The sequence below is a fragment of the Corvus kubaryi genome, unplaced genomic scaffold (genome assembly GCF_017639235.1).
Source record: "Corvus kubaryi isolate FWS band 111438036 unplaced genomic scaffold, C.kubaryi_AGA036_p1.0 split3-73, whole genome shotgun sequence".
In the NCBI taxonomy this organism is placed as follows: domain Eukaryota; kingdom Metazoa; phylum Chordata; class Aves; order Passeriformes; family Corvidae; genus Corvus; species Corvus kubaryi.
The window spans coordinates 33,086,378-33,101,858 of NW_024582091.1; positions in this window are offsets into that span (position 1 = coordinate 33,086,378).

Sequence of the window (15,481 nt, forward strand, 5' to 3'; positions counted from 1 at the left end):
TGTATATAACTAATAATAAAAAAGGGACACCATATGCCAAGTCCCCAAAATTGTGAATTTGCGTAATACTGTTTATTTCATGAATTAGTGGACATTTATCAATATTTATTGAGGTTTTTTTGATAAATACATTACATTTTAAGATGTAGACCTTCTACTTTAGAACGAAAGAAAAGAAAGATTGTTATTAAAATACCCTTTTAAAATTATGTTTCCCGAAGGAAAATGAATTAAGGATCCTGGAAAATGTTTCAGTCCCTTTCTTGTACGATAATCTAATCCTGAAGGACGCCCTTTGATTCCCTTCTATAATACTTTGGTTTTTTCCTTCTTGTTATTTTATTGTACTTATTCCCACAGCCAGCTTCAAATGACCTCAAGAACACAGGGCAGCTAAAAGATTGCTTAAACTTCTTAATACTTTTAATCCTTACTTGTTATAATTTGATTACTGAGACAGATTTTCTCTCTGGGCCTCATATTAAATCACTTTCAAGTTGAAACAAACCAGAAATCCTTTCAACTTAACAGAGCTTGCATTCAATATGAGCTAGTGAGATGTAGCACAGAGACTGTAAGATGTTGCATCACATGCTTCCTGGATTTTAATGCAAGGAAAGCAAACTTCAATCAATATTACATATGATTTTACCTTCGTAGAGTATCTCTTTTACAAGAGCAAGCATGAGTAAGTATAGTTTTGGAAGTGCATGTATATGCATGTGTGCAAATACAAGCAGATATAAATTTCAATGCAATATATATAACTTTGTTGATACTATGATCTCTGGAACTATAAAACCTTATTTATTGTGATAAGAATGAATCCCTAATGAGATTTTCTGTCATGAAACTCATTCTTTTCCTTGTCAACTATTTAAAAAGAAAAAAAAATTACTTTTTCTAGGACAGTGGTTTAGCTAACTTCATAGTGTCATTTAAAAGTGATGAATTCCTAATTTTCTCAGGAAAAATATGGTGAAACGAGAGGGATTGAAATTCAGCAGCAAATAGGAATGGTGGAATTGTTACTCCTTTGCAAAGGAACTTTGATGGGTTTGCCATCAAGTTTCATTCTGAAGCTTTTGTATGAAAATATTTCTGAGAATGTGAGTTTTCCCCACAGCCTCCCTGGTTGATCAGGACAACATGCAAGCACGCTTTGCGTAGCTTTGTGATGCCCAGAGGCAATGGGTTCACAAGGTTCAGGTCAAGCGCTGATCTTAATCAAAATTGCATTCTGCTAAGGAAAGGCTGAGGAAAAGATGTATCCAGAAAGGGGAGAATTCAATAAAAACTTAAGGGGATTCATTTACTGGAGCAACCCCTGGGAAGGGGAATGTCAGGAGTTGAAACTTCCAGCAGTAGTCTGTAGGTAAATTAGTTTTAGGGAGATTAATAAGGTAGTCAGTTAACAATCACCTGAAGATAAGCATTAACTGAGTGCTCCTGTCCCTCACCACAGCCCCCCTTGTCCACCTATGACCTCCTCTGCCACCACCCCCTGCTTCTGTGTAGGCTCTGGGGGCAGGGGATCACCTGCAGTCTAGGCTCTTGGTGCTGATGACCACAGAGACTGATTATTGTCCCACCTATCGAAAATCCAGTTTTAAAAAACCATAAAGTTGTAGCAAGAACCTTACACTTCCAATAAGCTGCCTGGAGGCTGAATCTCTATAACCCCCTGCTGCTGAGGGCACTGATGCCAGAGGCTGGTGCTGCAGGGGTGTTCAGGAAGGCAGTGCTGAAGCGTTGCTGCAGTGAACTCTCCTGGTTCTCTCTGACCTCAGGCTGCAGCTGGCGTGGCTTGCTCTGCCTCTGAAGACTGGCTGTACTGGGGCGCTCTGTCACAGTGGAGATCTCTCTGAGCTAAGCTGCTTCCAGAATTGAGGCCATATTTGCTAGTGAAGTCTACAGCTGCAAGAGAAATGCAAATCCCTGCAGCCCTATACTCTCATCTTGGCAGAAGAAAAGCCCTTTCACCTTTAAAATAAATTACAAGAAATGGGCTCAGATTAAATCCCTCGATCCAAACCCACTGAACTCTCAGAATGATTGAATCCAGACTCAGGCTTTACTGGTTGGGCCCCTCACTGATATCTGTACATCACTTATAAACACACACAGGTGCTCTGTGGAAAATGAGGGAACCTGAGGTCTGTTAGCAAATACACTGATACACCTTTTAAGGGATTTCCATCCACTCACGAGTTGCGTCAAGACACCAGTAAGAAAAGTCCCTTACTGAATGATGTCTGTGTGTTTCTTATGTCTCTCTAACTTAAAGGAGGCCAAGGAGATCCCTTTGAAAATCTGAAGCACAGAAATTGTTTCCAGGCTCAAAAATTCTATGCCAAATTCCTTCTGTAGTCTAAAATTTGGGCAAAAAAAGGAATTTTAATGAAAGCAATAACCAGCTATTAAGTTTAATGGTATTGGTAGGTGTTGCCATCATTTACCTATTGGGATTGAATTAGGAATACTTAAAGGAATTAATGACTGCAGACTCTAGGTAATAGAAATTTAATTCATGTTTATGGATCAGGTCCTGCAGTTTCCTCATTGGCAAAGCTACAGTGAAGGTCAGTGGATTTTTGCTGGGTTGAAGGCAGTTAACAGAGCTTAATAGTGCTTGTTAATAATAATTTAAAAAATCTAGCTTTCTGAATATCTAAAAAATACTGCATTTTCTTAGTATTTTTTTTTGTTTTTTCAAATTGTACTAGATAACTATTTTGCTCCTAAATATGAATGTACTTCCCCTGGTTTTGTGAAGCAAGTGTACTCTCACTCAGATTACCAAAATTTAATTAGAGACTGTTTTTTGTTAATCTTCTGCAGATGTCAAAGAGCATGATGAATGTTTGCATGCAGGAACCTTCTTTGGTCCCATCACCCACAAGTACCAGGCCCACAGCTGGAGTATTGCTGTGCTGTTGGGAAGTACCTGAGTCAGACCAGGAAGACTGGGAGCTGTCATTTGTAGCAGGATGGCTGTGTTTGTGTGCCTGCTCCAGCTCCTTTGGAATTCCTCCTGGGAGCACTGATCACCCTCTCTGTGCTCAGAGTCATGCCAAATCATGGATAGGCCCCTGGCACCCAGTGCCTCGCCAGTGCCCTGCACCCAGCTAAGAACCAGAAGCAGCTTCCTGCATACTGGTCTTGTAACTGAATTGAGTGCCTAAAGACAGCTGGGATGAAACAAGGCTGAGGGCAGTCCGCCTTGGCTTCAGCACCTACCATGGTGCTTAAATTCTGACCATGTGTCCTGGGTCAGGCTGTGTGCAGTGGATGCCCTCTATCTGGCGTTATCTTTTCCCCTCCAGTGGCTCAGAATTAGCTCTTACCACACTGGGAACATATGTCGTACATGTTGAAGGATATCCTGTGCCTGGGATGTCTAAAGCCTTCCTCTTACAATTTTGTGTGAACGGGCAACCATTTTACATTTGTGCCTGCTGGCAGTCAAGTAATACGAGCACAAATATACAGGTCATTAGAATTAGCTTTTCGTTTGAGGGAGAAGTCTGATTTCCTTCCAATTAATATTTAATTTCATAGATATTAAACAGTAATTTTCTTATGGCTCCAGATTTGTGTCTCTGTTCTCCCAAATGTGAGTCTTAACTGAGCCATAGAGGTGGCTAGTTCCACTTCTTATTCCCTCACCAGCTGTATATGAAAGCATTTTCTCCGGTCTTTGAATTGGACTTTTCTTTCCTTTCGCCTTCCCACTGTTTTGCCATCTTTCTAAAACATGCACCAGAGCATCATGCATTGCTCTGAAATGAATAGGACATGTGCCATATGAGGGATAAATTAATTTCCATAATCCCATGGGTTCCCCCCACAGGGCGCTGGTTCCCTCTCTCTACATAGAAGGATTGCATTTGCCCTTTTATTGTAGTTGTGTACGAAGTTCAGTCTCAGCTCTCCACCTGCTGATTCATCATTACTTTTCAGGCACTTGTTTCTGGGATACCCTTTGCCATTTGTGGGTCTGACTTATGGCTGCTGTTTTTAGAAGCTGAAGTTTTCCCATTATCATAATCAAAATGTGCAGCTGCTTTTATTTGTACCTTATTAATTTGTTGACTACCATCTGAACTAATGAGGTTCCTTGGAACCTCACTAAGAATGACAATGAAATTGTGATACACTATACATTTTGGAATGTTTCAGCTCTCTCATTCTTGACATATTGCACACATGCTATGGTATTCATTTTGAGACTTTTTTCTACAGAAGCAGCTGAAGAGCAAAGATTTTATTATGTCACTTTTCACAGATCACAGAATATTCTGTGTTGAGAAGAACCCACAAGGATCCCCAAGTCCAATTCTTAAGTGAATGGCCTGTATAGGGATTGAAGCTACAACCTTGGTGTTATTAGCACCATGCTTTAAGCAGCTGAGCTAAGTCAGGGTACTGAGAAAATTAGTGAATCCTTTAAGTCAGCATGATCAATTGATTGGTGGACATATATTCATGTTTTTGTTAAATTATTGTTCATTAGTTCTTCGGTAGATTCCTGGTCATTAAAAGTGAAAAAGTCCCAATAGCTTGTTCAATCAAGTCCACTGACTCATTAAGAGCATGTATTAATCTGATACCAAAGACTAATGCCTATAAATAAAAGAGAGATTATTGTAGAGAATTGCTTTGAAAACAAATCCATATGGTATAAAGAGTAGGACACTGCTGCTAACATTTTTCCTTTTACGTGCTTTGTGATAAGATTATGAGCTTTTTAAGATGTACTAGTGATTCAGATACAACCTTTACCTTCACTGACTTCTACAAAAAATTTGTCTACTAAGTGGACAAAAAGAGAGTTTATGGGCTAGATAAAGTAACAGATTTATTTCAAGTATGTGTTTTTATTAGACAGGGCTAATAAAATCTTCAGCGGATTTTGTGTATGAATGTAGAAATCTGTAAATGCCACCCAAAATTATGAATCAGAGGTGATTAGAGTTAATGGGCTACTCCAAAGGAAACCTGAAACTAGAAGATCTGTTTACATGTGATTTAAATTACTTTGAAACCTTAGTTTCAGAGAGAAAGGGAGCACGCAAAGGAGAGAGGAAGGCATAGGTTTCTGGATGTACTATGGGAAGGGAGTACAGGAGGGTGATTGAAGCCAGTAACCTTGCAACAATTCCTGGTGTCACCTACATTAAGTCAGAAAAGGCCAGGGAGTTATCAGAGAGTTTCTAATTTGCTTACAATTTTTTTTTTTTTTTTGTTTACTCACACATTTCTTCTTTTCCCCACTTTTAAAACCAACCTAGGCCTCTGTCCTGGCACTGCATGCTATGCCAGAATCACTTTCTCACTTTTAACGTTGTTTTTCAGGGAATGAGCAATTCTTTTACTGATTGGGAAATCTGTATGTGACTCACTGGTCTTATGGTTCTGGTGAAAATAAAAAATCTGGAAATCAAAATTTCACTGAGGGAGAAAAAACATATTTTCTGAGCAGCTACAGTCTAAAAGCAAAACACCAGGGAGCTGACGAAGATGAAAATATTGCATTAATTGAAACTAAACCAAATATTTACACAAATAAATGCAAACTGATGGTAGCAGGTTATCATGACTCTAAGCTGTCCTAGAATTTCAATATTATCATCTTAACCAGAGAAATAAAATGCAGTTATAAAATCAACAAGGCAAGTTTTTAAAAAACTGGCATGAAAATCTGTCTAGATATAGTGTGACTGACAGAAAACATACTGAGTTGGAGTTTGCTTTCAACGTTTGTGTGGCTGCCAGAGTACTATACTCAGAGATATTTAGGCCAGAAGGGACATTAGATCATCTAGCCTGACCTGCTCTGTATCACAGGCCATTTCATGTTACCTAACTGCTCCTGTGTTGAGTCCATCTAATCTGGCCTCAGCTGCCATCACTGGTTCTTGTTAAACCTTTCTCTTTACTAGCTGACAAAGAAAGTCTTTTAATGATTTTTTTTTTAAATTTCTTAGTCCTGATTTTCAACCTATAGAACTTTTATAATGCATTTTTTAATTGTGAAGGTTTATTTCTTTATAATGGTTACAAGGTGAATTCATAATGGCATCAAAATTTCAAACAGACCAGGACCCTGAAAAAAAACATATAAAAGGCCATACTTTGTTACAGCAAGGAGTGATCTAACCCAATGTGTTATTTCCAACTGTGGCCTGAAGCAAATGTCCCCAAAAGAGTAAGGACAGTTCAAACATATTTGTTATTTTTCCAGATTCCTACAAGTTTCAGTGAGGACATTTCTTGACTCTCTTGGGTTTTTTCTCTTTATTCTCAACAGACCTCTCTTCTGAGTCCTATCGCAGGACAACTTTGAAAAAGGGGCTCCATAGATCTTTCTTGTGCATCAAGACTCTCCTTTTGCTAAATTTGAAGCTGGCTCCTATTAGCTGCACTGGATAATATTCAGTAGAAGGAATGGAAAACTGCGGATTCAGTTATGAATCTGGTGGCCCTTGGCTGTAACACCCTTCTATTCACCTCTTTTCCAGACTGCAGAACCAACTCTGCTCAGCTGTTTTCCCCTCCTAGGAGCCATTCCATACCTTTAGTCACCTCTGTCACTCGTCTCTGAACCTTTGCCATTTCTACTCTGTTCTTTCTGAAAAAACAGCTGCAGACACTGTTCAAGAAACACAAGTTTATACAGCTGCATAGCTATGTTTGCTCTCTACTCTTTCCCTAATAATTCCTAACTTTCCATTCGCTTTTTTGATTGCTTGGAAGGAGTTGTTTTCATAGAACATAATCCCAGAGTCTTTCTCTTGAGTGGTAACAGTCAGCTCAAAGCCCATTATTTTATATATGAGGTTAAGATTACTTTCCCCGTATCACTTTACATATATATCCATGAATTTATTCTGTTGTTTTATTGTTTGCTCAGTCTCACAAGGTCCTTCTGCATTATCTCAGCCTGACCATACAAGTATTTCCATACATGTTTTACCTCCCACACAGCATGGAGTCACATTGACATGAAGGGAACAGCCCTCGTATGCAAAGGTAAGCACTTTTCAGAGCTAATAAGCTAATTTCAGAGCTCTTTCAGAGCTGCACATGTTTGACCATCTTGATCTATGGCTAGAAAAAACCATCAGGGTTTAAAGAAGCTGCCAGCTCACGATGCAGCCTCCAAAAGTAATTTAACCCAACCTTCCAGGGACAACATAAGCATAGGTAAATTATTGTGCCCTGAGGTCTGCAGCACACAGCACATTGGTACTACATGAGGAAAGACCCAGGCTGCTCACAGTGCTACATGATAGAAGGACAAGAGACCACGCATCTAAATTAAAATAAGAGAAGTGCAGACTCGATAGAGGGAGAAACTCTCTCCTGAGGCTGGGGGGTAGAGGTTCAGACTATCCAGGGAGTCTGTGCAGTTTCGATCTGGGGTGTTCCAGCCCCGAGGGGCACAGCCCTGAACAGCCTTATCTGACCTTGGTGCTGAGCACATCTCCTGAGGTCCTTGGAGGAGCTTGAGCTCTCCTGCAACCAGCTTGGATGTTAAATGCACACTAGTACAGGTTATGGTTAATTTGAAATCTTCTTTTGGAGGTAAAACTAAATATAAGGGTGTTTTTTTTGATAGACAGATATTGAAAGAAGTGATTATCAGCCTCTTTCCAAATAGTCTGGAATAAAGGGATCACTGGTTTAGAAATGATTTAGACTTGTGAAGACTAAAGCGGAGGGCGTAGCTTAAGAATAGCACCATGAAATGTAAATAAATTCACTTATTTTTCAAAGTTGCTCTGTATCTGGCCCATTTTGATGCCAGGTGGACAAAGCAGTTTTTTCCTGTTGGTACTTGTCTGTATAGAGATACCCTATATTTAGCCTCATATTTGAAAAAAAGGTAATTAGAATCTTAGAATCTTATGGGAGTTCTTAAATTTTCCTTTCTCGAAAGTGGTCAAACTGGATAAAAATATTTGCTGGACTTCAAAGTGATATGTGTTTGCTGAAAGGAAAGGCAGATATTTTTCTCCCAGACTTAAGAGCGTATTTTCTCTGTTGCTAGTGAGACATTGTTGTGACCAGAGAAGGGTGTACATGCACACAGATCATATAACAAAACTTCCTTTTCACCCCAAATAGCTTTGAAACGAATATCAGATGGAAAATGCAGAGACAGAAAGGCAAGCTGTTTGTACAGTGTCTCATTTAGCTGCTTTCTCAGCCTACTTGGGACAGTCCTAACCTACTTTACCTTGATTAGAAAAGTCTGAATAATTTCCTGCACTAGATGCAGATTTCCTCAGTGCAGACCTTTGTATCTTTTATAAATTCATAGCTTGACATCAATTATTTCTGCCGCTGGACTCCTCACCCAGGCACCCCTGAATTTGAGGATAGTGGAGAGATGGGAAATGTGGGCATCTTCCATAACCAGGCAAGTGTGTTCAAACAGAAATCCCTGAGTAGAGTGCTTCCCAGTCCTCAGTGTGAAGGTACTACTGAGGTATAAAAGTGCTGCTGAACTGTGGGCAAAAGCTGTCAGGGGCAGTGCCCGCCTTGCCTGTGGTTGGTCAGCCCAGCAGTTTGGGTACATTCATAGGAAAGGAGTGAACATCAGGAATGTTTTGACCTTGCTTCCTTAGGCGGTGAAAGATGGTCATAAACAGAGAGAGAAAAGGAGGCTTGTGTGGGACCAGCACCATGCTTCAGTGCTGTGGGACTTTGTAGTCTCCTGGGAAAGGCTTTGAGGAAAACAGTAAACTGTTATCCTCTGAGGCTGCAGCCGGTGCCTCAGCAGAAGATCCCTTTATCCAGCACTGACATGTCAGCCAGAAAGCCACCAAGCAAAGGTGGACTGACCAGGATCTCCCATCCCAACCCACTGGATGTGGATCTGAGCCCCCTACTCACCAACACTGCATCACAGGCTGTGATGGACATGAGGGGGGAGAGGGGACAGCAGGCACACCTGGGATGAACCCAGCACTTAGCCCAGAGACTTGGGGAGTAATTAAAGGACTTCACTGATTGTAGTGGTGGGATGGGTGTTTTATTTACTAGCACTGTAAATCCTTGCTCTGCCTTTTCAGCTTGACGCCATGCTCATTTCCAGCTCCAGGTTTTGTAGGCTGTTTTTATACAGTGATTCAAAGCTTGCAAATATGGAAGCACATACTTGCGAATGTGGACGCATAGGCAGGTGCCCAATTTTCATAGAAATACAGAACTGTTTGGGTTGGAAGGGACCTTACAGATCATCTGTTTCCAACACCTCTGCCATGGGCAGAGATACCTTCCACTAGACCGGGTTGCTCAAAGCCCCATCTAACACAGCCTTGAACACTTCTAGGGATGGGCATCTGCAAGTTTTACCCAGATTCCTCTGGGAAGCATACTGGTCTTAGGAAGTTCATTATTTTTAAGAGAACTATTTAAAAATTTAAACCTGGCTCTTTTTTTTTTTCCTGTCAGGAGGAATAGAGCTGTAGGAATAATAGTAAACCTATCCATGTCCTAAATACCCTCCAAAAATATTTGTTGTGGTATGTACAACCAAAGTTTACTGATGAGATTTTAATTCAGACCCTGGTCTAGGAAGAAGTCTAGCCCCGTTTCTAGTTATTTCTTATGCATAAACCTAAACAATCTGGTTTCTATTGTATGCCAAAATGTAGTAGTTCATTTTCAGTTTGGCTATATCTTCTCATCTGCAGAAATATTACATTTTAAATTGTGCAAAGCAGATATATACAAGTCTTTTGTTTCACAAAAAACAAGCCTTAGGAAATATTATTGCAGATTCTGATTGCAAAAAAAAAAAAAATTATTATGCATTTGAATAGAGAAAAAAACCAACAGTTGCCCAGCTTAGTTTTGGGTCATTATTAAATTTTTAAAGAAATTTTGCTTTTAAAGTTGCTTGCTCGAGAAAGTTGTCAAGGAAACAGATCTTGTGCTGGAGCAACAATAAATATAAGTAAAGTAAATTTTGAATTTGCTTTGTGAACTTTAAACCAGAAAAGTAGTTACATGTAACCACTCAGAGAAAGAAAGCATATCATCTGGTAATTTTAACTTTCAACCTCAATTAAGGTAAAACAGGATGACAAAATCATGCTTTGGAATGATGAATATATTATGTAAAATAAGAATCTCTTCACCATCATCTGATTACAAATAGAAAAAAACCAGGTCTATCAGATGACAAGTCCAAGGAAATCCAAGCTGCTTGGGAATGAAGTTTATGTGAAGAAGAAAGAAATTGGCCATTTCTCTGTGTGCACAACTGATGTGCACACAGTGTAGTCTAACCAGTCTGGAATACATTTAGTTGGATAAGCATGTGCATCTCTGCAGTGTGCACATAATGAACTCAATGCCTCCTGTATCACCTGCAGCGCATGAATTTGCAGTGTGCATGCCACATGTGGCTGCAGTTCCATCTGAAATTCTCACCTCTGGGAAACCCAAGAACAGAAAGGAAGAAAGTTTTTACACCAACGTTTTTCTGTAGTGAGAACATACAGCAAGGCATTATTTCTTTCTTTAGGGACTGCATTTTGTAGTTAGCACTTCAGTGGAACTTTCCCTCATAACCTGTTGATGCTCACCAAGCCTTTTTCTTTTGCAGGTGGACTCACGTCAATCCTTTAGGATTTCATTCTATGTATCTGAACCAAGTAAGACTCTTACATTAAACTGTTGAGTTACAGAAATCTGCATACTTGTCATCAGTTAATTTTTGCATCGTTTATTCTCCTAATGAGCATGAGATATGCTGAAGCTGCTTTTCAGGTTTTTTTTTAGTTTAGCTTGTGCTTCACAACTGGGAGCACTGTAGCTACTTTTTCTAGTTAAATGTTAATACTGAACAATCAAACATACTTTGCAATAGAGAAACAAATGATTTCCATATGCATAGAAAATCCCTAAACAAATCTATCAAATATGTTGTCTCAACTATTTCTCTTCCAGCACTGAGAGAATACTGGCACACAGTTAGTATACAGCATCTGGTTAGCTGAGAATACATCAATATCGCTGAAGTTTTAAACATTTTATTTGAAAAGCGAGTCTTTCCCACAAAGTATGAAACCATCCATCTACAGCATTTGACTGTGATAGTGATTCCCCAGACTTCTAGTACACTTGACAGGCATTTTAGATAGGTTTACATGCAGAAGGTAGTGAAGATATAATTTCAGAGCTATCAAAAATGGATATTTTTGTAATTTGTTCTTTGGAAATTATAAGTGCCATATTAAATATTTGTATTTCATGTCATCTACGTATAGTTTATGATCGGGGGCTAGAGAAAATGGCATGTTCTTTGCTAAATAGACTATTTTTTATCATTTATAGGTGTTTGCATTCTAGCTCTGAACAGGAGCTCTTGGTATTGCTGAAGCCAATAGTGAAATTCCCAGAGGCTTCAGCAGCAGTTGGCCTCTATTTCACCATAGGAATTTAAGACTGGGTTCCAAATGGGATCAAGCTCTATCTCCAAAACTTAGATCCTCAAAATCTCTGTTCAGTCTAGGCACCTCCATTTCTTTTGTAAAACCCCTCCGTCTGTCTGTAAAAGTCTCCAGTTGGCTGCTACCTTTGCCTGGAGTTCACTAAACTGGTTGGTGACTATTTTAGACCTGCGCCTCAGAAAGAATCACACATAAGTGTTCTCCAAACTCCTTTACCCACACTGCTCAGCCTGATAGCAATTTCAGAGAAGGCCTGAACTTTGGTAGACTGGATTGTGTATTTGAGGGTAAAGGTCCTTTCCTCATCTGCTGCTCCATTTTCCTTTGCTGCTATTTCTCACTTTCTAGAGATGTTGTAGCTCCAGCTTAGGGCCATCTGATCATGACTTTGTGGGGTCTGACTGATGAGGGGACAGAGAAACAGAGGAAGACCACGTGGAAACATGGTGTTGGAAGGACACCTGGCTTTTGGTTACTCCCTTTGCTCTACTGCATGTGTTTTATTCAGGGAGGTTTAAGCTAAGCTTGTGCACGCTGTCCTTGGAGCAGGGACAGAAATATTTTCCTGAGTCTCTGATGAGTGCTTGCTAGACTCCAGAATTGCTCTAACAGCAGCTCTACCTCTCTTGCCAAATTTTTATTTAATTATTCCCTGTAAAGTGAAACAGCTTCCTGTCTCTGAGTACCCAGAAGCTTGGCAATTAATAGTTCAGGCATTTTTGCAGATGAAGTGGGAGTTCAAAGCACCTAATGGATGGAAGAGGAATGAACTTTTGGCTCCCAGCCTGTGTACCTGTGGTGCTACTGGGAGAAAGAGGCTTTCACAGTGCTCAGAGGAGCCAGATGTCCCCCTTGCCCGACAGCAGCACTGCACTGATGCAGGGCCCAAGGGGCTTCTCCCCATCACCCCAGTGCCCTGTCCCGCACGGGCACCACCTGAGGAAAGACAGCGGTGTAGTGAAGTAACAGTGGGAAATTATGGAGGAAACATGTTTGTGGAGAAAGAGCACTGTGTGCTGGGAGGTGTGGGGGGAATCCTGCTGGAAGAGATGGCTGGGGTGCCAGCTAATGCTTACCAGACTGTTAATTCTTTTTATTTCTGACCTTGTTGAGATCCCAAGGCACCCAAAAGACAAAGTTTGGAAACTATGCTGTAGGCTGGTACCTTTAAAGAGCAAGCAAACAATGATCCCATAGTCTAATTACATCAGGAATTTTCCAGACTTTTCAGCTGTTATGTAAAACATTTTGCCTCTCTAATAATAATTATAAACTTCTTAACTAGACTGATTTACCCAGGAACAATAAAGTTTAGTCTAAATTTATATGTTATTCAAAGGAAAGCAGCTCAGGGACTTGCTGTTCAAAGGGAAATTTGTAGTGCTGTTTAATATGAAGCTAAAATTAAAAAGAAATAAAAGAAGTCTGTGTTTTACATTAAACCAAACCTTTTTGATAAGAATGCTAGCCTGGAGCAATTTAAGCCATGGAAAATGAACTCCCTGAGCACTCCTGTCAGAGTCCAGTGATGGAAGGATCCCTGCAAATTCTTAATCTGCCTTTCTTCGTGGCAGGACAATATAGTTCTATAGAAAGGAAGGTCAAGGAACTGAACCCCCACAGTAGGTATCCAAAAAAGCAATCAAGCTAAACTAGCAGGGAGTGGATTCCAGCTGAACTCTGTAGTGTGGAGCTTTTCTCTTCCACCACAGGTACCTTATAGAAGGGAAGATTCCTGGGACTAGTGGTTTAATTTCTCTGGCTACCATGCTAATCACATACGTCCCATAATTACTGTCTTTCTTTCTTTTCCCCAGACTGTCATTCTTCTGTCTCTCAGCTCCATCCAACAGGCAGACAATGTGGACACAAAGGCTGTGCAAGCTGGCGAGGCACCTGATGGAACTCCGAAGCTCCGTGACACACTTTGCTGTGCCCCACTCTTTCAAATATTTAATTTGCATTCTTTCCCAGCAATAGCCAAATGCTCAGGGGCTGCTTTCCATTTTCACCTCATTAGATTATATGTCTGAACATAAAAATGACTGAGAGCTGTGAACCAAATCAAGCTCCTGCAATGTGTGCTGCAAACATGCCAATCATAGTGATGACACAAGGCGAGGATTTGGCAAAAGTCATGCATGGCATTAATGTTAATTCTGTATTTGCAGGTTAGACCAATATCAGCTTTATAGTGAACTCATTATCTTATTTAGGGAACAATGATGGGTTTCCCAGAAGGCAGAAAAAATAATGCTATAGCAGGCTGTCAAGAAGAGGGGTCTCTGAGCAGAGGAAATGACACAGCACCGGTCAAAGGATATGGTCAAGGGATGGTGGCTTCCTCCATCCCAGTCAAATGCATGAGCCACCTTCTGTGGCTACACAGGACAGAGGAAAAGGATACAAATCAGACTAAACTGTAAAAGTTGGGAAAGCTCTCCAAGAGGCTTTCAGATGGGTTCAGAGAGTCATTGCCTTATGGAAGCACTTTGCTGACAGGGTAGGGGCCTGCGATATATTTGTTATGGCCACAAGTGGGAATGCTGTCCTCGCTCTGTGACCATTACCAGCTGCCCACCTTCCCAGGCAGTTCACTCTGCACCAGCAGCAAAGGGGTTGAGGGCCCATGGCTGCTTCCACACAGGCCACAGGCTGCAAATAAAGAAAACAGGGAGGGCTCTGCATCTAAGAGTCATTCATGCAAGTGTGCAGAGTCTACTTCTAAATTCAAAGAAATATATTTCAGAGATGGCTTTACATAGTGTGGTGTCCCACATAGGGGTCGCCTTGGTGAGCACTCCTACAACCTGAGTTTTAAACTGAAGGAGGAAATTGAGAGGGTTTGTTAATAAGTGTGGGACACTTATACAGTAACTCCTTTTGCAGTCTACCATCTTTATAAGAAGGTAAGAAAATTGGGAGGTATACACCATCGTATAATCAGGTTAAAAAATGTGGCAGAGGGTTTTCTTTTTCTTCCCCCCCCCGACCCCCCCCAACTGTATACTTGGTTTTAAAACTTCAACATCAATTCTTGTGCGACAGAATATTTGGAGAAGTGCATCTCATATAATGAAAGAAAATGAGAAGATTAAAACCAAAAAAACCTGTGATAAGAAGATGTACACTGTACTTAGTTTCTTGGGAGAAAGGGGGCAGCCTGAAATAGAAGGAATGTGCAAGGGAGAAACCCACCCTGTGTCTAGCTAGCCTTGCTCTCTGGGATTTCATAAGGACTGTAGTTAGAGCGGCAGGAAAGCTCTTCTCTTCATCTTTGAAAAATGTGCCTGCAGCCTTCCTGGGAACCCTGATTAGGCAGCTGATTTGAAACTAATCTGCTGTGTGTGTTAACTGTGAAAATATACCTTCAAGCATTCGGCAGTTTTCTGCCTGGTTTGTGGAAGATGTGGCCCTCAATTTGCACAATTTGGATTGTAATTTTCCTGTAGCTCTAGGATATGTATGTTTAAGGGTCTGATAAGAAGCAGCTTCTGTGCACTGGGGCAGAGAGTTTGTTGCTGGTGGATATGTGAAAAGATGGGTGGGAGGCAGAGGGGCAGCATGAGGGGGTGTTGGGAAGAGAAAGCAGCTCCCAATAGTCCTGTGTAGGATAATGGAAACCTTTTGGTCTCGGGGAGCATTTTATTTAGGAGCTTGAGCAGGGTTTTATGGTCACAGAATCACAGGCAGCTATGTTCAATGGGAGTTTTTTTATGTCCCACATTTCTGCATCTGGGGCTGCATCAAGCCCTTACCCACATTCTGAGTTCGCTGGAGCTTACCAGTGGGGTCTGAACTTCACGTCTGTGTGTGACCTCTGAGCCTGGCACATACACGCAACTTGACTCCTTCTTCATGGGTGAGCTCAGCTGAAAGTTGTGATCCACAAGCCTTCCTGCCAGGGAACAAAGATGTGCTCAGGTACTCTTTGCTGCATTCTAGATGACAGCTCCATGCAGGAGCACTTGCCCCTTGGCTCCTTTGAGTGGGAACTGGGACAACATTGA